Genomic DNA, 7,050 nt, shown 5'->3' on the forward strand with positions numbered 1-7,050 from the left:
ATATCCTTTGGATTCTGACACTCGATAAAGAGTTATGGTCAAAACAAGTTAACCCATTATAATACATTGGAAGTATGACCCAATTTCATAAAGATCCAAAATTAGTATATTCAATCCTTAGGAAGCCTTTAAAATCCTCATCAACAACTTGAATTCTTATCTTCTTAAAAATCCTAAAATCTTCTCTCATCCTCTTAGAGATAAGTCATTCTTATCCTAAAAAGCCTTCAATAATCATAAACTTCATTAAAGAATCCTAGTTGTTATCCCAAAAACCTTAGCTCAAGATAACTTCAATCAATAAGAATTAGAAAAAGTGGAAAATGGGTAGATAAAAATTATCCAAGAATGGAGATAAATTGAATTTTATAGAATGTCTTTAGAAATAATTAAGCCCTCACAATGTTGAATTTGTGTTAACTCATATTTGCTTATTATAGATGACTCATATCACTTATAAAAGAAGCCATGGAAGTGTAATCAAGAAATTAGAAAAGAGCAACAAGAAAGTAATTATTGGCAACAATGGGAAGCAATTTGGTTATAGCAACCTAATAAATTTTCAAATATTGCAGAAAACCAACACCAAATTGATAAAAATGTTAACCATCAATCAAGAGCTACCAAGAATTAATATTTGGAAGTGCCAATATACTCTATCCAAAAACATGACCTTAAACTTTGTGAAGTGTTGAGTTATTGAATATGTTGGTACAAATGGTGACTAAAACAAGATATTTGAGAATAGAGATCCCAAGCGTAAAACTTCAATCACTTCACTTTTGGGATTTTTGAAGATGTGAAAAGGGTTTGTTCGTGACTGAGTTCTCAGGTTACAACTAGGCTTGGATTTCAAGAGCATCATTGTTTCTCATGAGCAGGTAACCTTTCTCACACTTGAACTTGGCAACCCAAATTGAAAACAAAAGAATAGAATAAGAGAAAGCTTGAGAATAAGAAAATCTGATAAACCAAAAAGACAAAAATGAAGAAATTTATAGACTTTAGGAAGGCCAAGATGTTTTAATGATAAATGAAATTAAAGGCTATAAATTCAACGGTTTGAAATTTAGACAAAAATGATCTTGAATGGTCACCCGCTTTTGACTAATGATCAAGGACTTCCAAAACTTTCAAACAACCAAACCATTCAAGAAAATGAAAAGTCAAAGACAACTCGGTCAAAGTGAACCTCGACACGTCACACACACCTTGTGCCGCTGAAAGCGTATGCAAAGTGTGCCATCAAAAGCACTACACTACATTACGCCTCAAGCACCCTTGCGCACACATACACATGTGTAAAAATGATGCTTACGTTCTTGTATAAAAGGCAATAACTTTCGCAGGTCACCTTAAGACACAAGGCTTACCAAAGTAAAGAATAGAGAACAAACACTCTATTTAAACCACTAGAAAAATTTCTCCCTTTTAAATATGAGACTAAACATTTTCAAGGCTCTTTTGGTGAAAACAATAAAGCACCAAAACTTTACAAAATATACTATATATAAAAAAAAATCAACAGAATATTACATCATCACGTAAGCCAACTTATTTATAAGTAACGTAATATTTTCACAAACACTAGCAGACTCCATCTATCATTTCTAAAGAGAAATATAGGTATGATTCTTGACATTAAACTGGCTCAAATTTTGGTTATTGGATATACATCATAGACTAAACTTATTTGTTGACAGGAAATGAGGTGGCTATGGTAGAAATCACTATTTGGTTCTCCAAAACCAGCCTACAACTTGTTCTCACCTTCCTTTTTCTGAGATTGTCATCAAGGAGATATAATACAATAGTGGCAGGTACAGCCCAAAGAAAGCAGCAGCACCAATTGTGGACACAACTCTCAGTGCATACCGAGAATTTCTCACCCTTGCAGGCCTTTCATGGCTATTGCTAAAACCCACAAGAGCAGTGCTCAAAACGCGAAGGATGATGTAATTCAAGGCGACAAAATTCATGGATTTGACAATCAAGCTGGACTCAATAGCAAAGGAAAGCCAACATGATGTACCAATGATCAGACCCAGTTTTGCCATGAATTACACTGAAGCTATAAGATGCATATAATTTTAGTTGGGAAAAGAAAAATGAGAGAGGGCATTGGAAGTTTTAAGAATTTAGTTAGATGTCTTTGGAGACTTTGATTCAGCCATGGTGGGTTCTCAAGTTATGGAGGTTGAGGAGAGTGGCTCCAACTCTTTGAATGATGTCATCTGCTTCAATTCCTTCAACTCTTTGAATTCATTAATGTCATTTCTTATACAATCTCTCTAGAATCTCTTCAAAACCCACCTCTCAGTAAGTTCAATGAATTATAAAACAGTGGATAATAAAATTAAGACTGATATATCATACATCTATGTCATACAACCAAATATACAAAACGGTCCAAAATAGTTCACAATAGCAAGCAACAAAATATTCTAGAATAATATAAAAACCAGTCAACAATACATACAAAAGGTTCAAATTCTGGTCCAAAATAGTTTACAATAGCAGTCAACAAAATAGTATATGCAAAATGGTGCCAAAGTACCAGAGGAAAGAATATTATAAATATTACCTTCAAATTAGGATGAGCTAACACATTCCTCATTCCTTATCATGTCAAAAAGAGGGGGAATTCCTTACTCTAGAAAAGATTACTCATTTTATATACCTGTCAAAAACATAAACTGCAAAAGTTCTGAAGGGAAAAAATGTTTTTCTTCAAAAAATAAGAATATGTGGGTTGTCAAAGTATGTATGAAAGTGTGAAAGTTTTCATTCAAACCAAGCGCAAGAAGGAATGGATTATCAATCTCAAGCTAAATTGTATGTAGCTACGAGTTTCGAGCACTGCCGCAAGTTTCAAGCTCCCCTTTGCCTGTTTAAGATCAATATGCTATCAGTCTTCACCAATTCCCTTGAAAAAAAAAGAATATAAGGAATATTGATTTTTTTTTTTAATGATAGGCTTTAGCTTTGGCCGTAACTACATCCAATTACAACAACAACAACAACAACAACAACAACGCCATCATCCCAAACAATTGGGGTAGGCGATATGAACCAAAAAGAAAATCATTTTGGGTTCTCCACATGAATCCTTCTCCTCCAATCATTTTTATCCAATGTCATGTCCTCAATGAGGTTCAAAGCATTCATATCCTTTCTTATCATCTCCATCCAAGTATTCTTAGGTCTACTCCGACCTCTTTTAGCTAATATATTTTTCCATTTCTCCATCCTTCTAATTGGAGCATCATTAGGCCTTCGCCGAATATGCCCAAACCATCGTAAACGATTCTCACTCATCTTATTTTCAATGGATGCAACACCTACCTTCTTACGTATTTCCTCGTTCTGAATCTTATCTATTAGTGTATTTTCACACATCCATCGAAGCATACGCATCTCAGTTACACTCATTTTTTGAAAATGATGTCTCTTGGCAGCCCAACATTCCGTACCATATAGTAAAGCGGGTCTAATTGTCGTCCTATAAAACTTTCCCTTCAACCGCAATGGCATTCTACGATCGCACAACACTCCAGTTGCACTTTTCCATTTCATCCACCCAACCTTAATCCTATGATTTACATCTCCATCAATTTCTCTGTAACTACATCCAATTGAAGAACATTATTGACTTGAGGCTCTTGTTTGAAGGTCCTATTATAGTATTTGGAGAGAAGGGCAATTCCTTGCAAACGATAGCAAATTCACACCACAAATTGTAAGCAACTATTGCTGAATTGTTTTCAAAATGAACAAAAACACCCCGAGGTGTTGAATAGAAGGGGCTAAACAACAGATGTCCCAACTATATAACAGAACATCGGTTAAACAATTGAAATTTATTAAATCTTTAAAAAGAATATGTTGGAGTATGCATAGAATATGAAATAGAAGGGAAACACATAACAAATGTAGCAGGACATAGCAAACGCATACATATAGCCATTGTATTTATTTATCCATATCAAGTTATCTTTACTAGTTGATTTAAGTGTGTTGAAGGGTAGTTCTATAATTTTATCCTAGACTCCTTGTTATATCCAACAACACTATTAGACTCATTGTAAAACTCAAAGACTCCTATTTAAGGAAATGTCCTCCCCTGTATTGTGTATCCCAATCAATAAAGAAGAAGACTTGGTGCAATCGTGGAAGTAGGCAGTTTTTGATGAACTATGTAAAATCTTTGTTTTCGTGTGCGGTTGTTTTCTCTTTTTACTTTTTCATGCTTGTTTCTTCGATCCATCAGGTAGGTCAAAGGGTGGTTACCTAACAACTGATAAGGGTCGTTCCCTAACAAAGTGGAGCTGGCAGAGGATTGTTTCTTTATTTTTTGTTTCAACCATTTCAATAATAATACTGTAGCAAAGTTTGAGAACATTCAAGTGACTTTTTAGTCAAGTTAAAGTTCAGTGCCTAATGAACATTCTTTTACCTTAATGAGCCTATGTAGGTTGAAAGGAAATAATTATAGAACATAAATATGTCCATGAATAACCTGAACCTTCTATTTATCATCAATTTATGAATGTAAATGTGGTTGATTCTTCCTATTGGTTACATTCTACATCACCATCTTCTTGTGGTTAGAATAGGCTCGTTTTTTTCATTAGCTCCATAAATAACAAAGCTCCACCATTCAGTGAATAGGAATAAAATAAAATAAAATTACTGATTTCATGACATAGACACCCTATTACAAGTGATAAATTGAGCAACACATAATTCAATCTCTCATCGCTCAAAAAAATATAAAACTGACCATAACATAGAATTATATGATATGTTGATGGGCAATAGTTTCAAACAATATATTAGAAGCATAATAACATGAGAAAATCCAAACTGTACCATGACATCCATTTGGTTTCTATGATTCATGATTCAATTGAAATCCCAAAAAAGGAGTCATACGAAGCAACAACAAAATAGAATGCAGACATATACTTTAAGCAAAATAATATGAGAAAAATCCAAACCAGACCAAGGCAACCGTTTGGTTTCTATTATTCATGATACAAATGATATCTGAAAATTTTTATTTACTGTGTGTGGACAATCTAGTTGGAAAACTACAAGTGCAATTTGTATCCACTTAATTTGACCTTATAGATGTGTTCATCATAGTTGCTCTGTTGGAGATCACAGTTTAGATCATCTTTTTTCGATGTAAAAATATGATTTTTTGAGTCATGAAATTTTAGAACATAATGGGCTGTTGGTTTTTGAAACACTTGGAAAACCAACTTACATATTGCAAAAGTGTCATAAAAAACCTGTTTTGTATTGTAGAAACTATACAGATCACACCTGTAAGGTTAGATCTTCGAAAAAAAGGTGGTGGAAAAGCGCGAAGAAAAAGATGTTTTATATTAGATTGCATGTACAAACTGGCTATTGTCGACTGTACCATACCCTCTAGTAGAAACGACGTGTTCCTTCTTTTTTGTGATTTATATGGTCTGTTTCATTTGATTGTGTTATATGGTAAACCTTTTTAGGCCTTTAATTTCAATGGTTCAGCATCAAAGTTCCACAATTGATAAAAATCATATTCTTATGCTGAAACTACTAAATAAAAAATGCATTCCCTAGTAAATAGACCATGTTAACTGTATATGTTGAATCAAATTGGTCAAATAAAGCTTGCAACTATGAGTTTTAGCTAGAGTAAAATACGCTATCATGTAGCCAATATTTTCCCATACATGTGTGAGTGTGTGAGCTTGAGCTAAACAAGCCATGTTCAAGCTGACTCGTTTATAAAAATAATGCCTTTTCCAAACTTCATATTAATAAAATTTATACTCTGAACCTATCAAGTCAAACTCAAAATGCCTTGTTACAAAAAAAAAATACATTTTTTAAAGTTGTAATCTATAAGATTTGAAATCTTAATTTATTGGCTGTCAAAGAGTCCGGTTTGTATCTTGTACCTGAACCTAACCCGAATTCCCGGGTATGATCATGGAAAGTGCCGACCTGAATAATATTTGGGTCAACCCAACCCGAGCAATATGTGGGCCGGGTTTGGATCATGATTTTTGCTGGGTACCTGATCTGGCTTTTTTGCCAGGTATCCGACCCGACGTGACCCAAGTATTATATATAAATTTTTAATAAAAATAAGTTTCTAAAATTATGAGGTCCAGGTTTGAGATTTTATTTTCATGACCCGACAAAATCCGAACCTGAACCTGAACCTGGTTATTAGTTATATGGGCGAGTCCAGGTCAACACTGACCTCTCTCTGACCCGACCCATTGTCAGCCTTAAGTAGGGATGCAAACAGGTCGGATTCAGGCCCAATCTCCCTAGATTCCGATACAAAATATAAATAGTAGATCCAAATCTAGATCCAATCTGAATTAGATCTGATAAGGTAAAGTTAAACTCGAATCCAAAATACATGGGGTAATACTGGGCTCAGAAAACATAGAACAAAAACAAGCTATTTACAGGTGAAAAGTATGCAATAGTGTCATGTTTTAATTTGGATCGATTGTAGATTCAACTTAAAATGCTGATCTTAATCCAACCCGAATCAGAAAGTAATCTGATTGAACTGATACAATGCACATTCTGATTTTACTTACATGATCCAAGTCCGGAAATAACATGTCAGACTCAGATCGATTGTCAGATCATATTTGACCTATTTGCAATCTTAGCCACAAGTTATTGGTCTCATTTTCCTATCCTATCACTAAGGACACATTTGGAAGCGAGAAAGATGTAAGAAAAATGACAGCAAAATGAAAAATCCATACGGATTTTTTTATCTTTCCAAATGAGAGACTTTTTTGCTGAGAATTTATTTAAAAAGTATATTTTTTGATATGAAACATTCTTCGATGAGAGTGGAGGAATGTTCCTTACCAAGAGAAAATTTATTTTTACACTCTCCACCACACATCTCACCACCCACCATCTCACCATCACCACCACCTTCCTCCTCTCTCTCATTTTTCACATTTTTCCAATCTGTTTTTCTCATGCTACACAACCATACAAAAAACTTTCTTTTGA

This window comes from Nuphar pumila, chromosome 4, assembly GCF_984573655.1.
Source record: "Nuphar pumila chromosome 4, dmNupPumi1.hap1.1, whole genome shotgun sequence".
Lineage (NCBI taxonomy): Eukaryota > Viridiplantae > Streptophyta > Magnoliopsida > Nymphaeales > Nymphaeaceae > Nuphar > Nuphar pumila.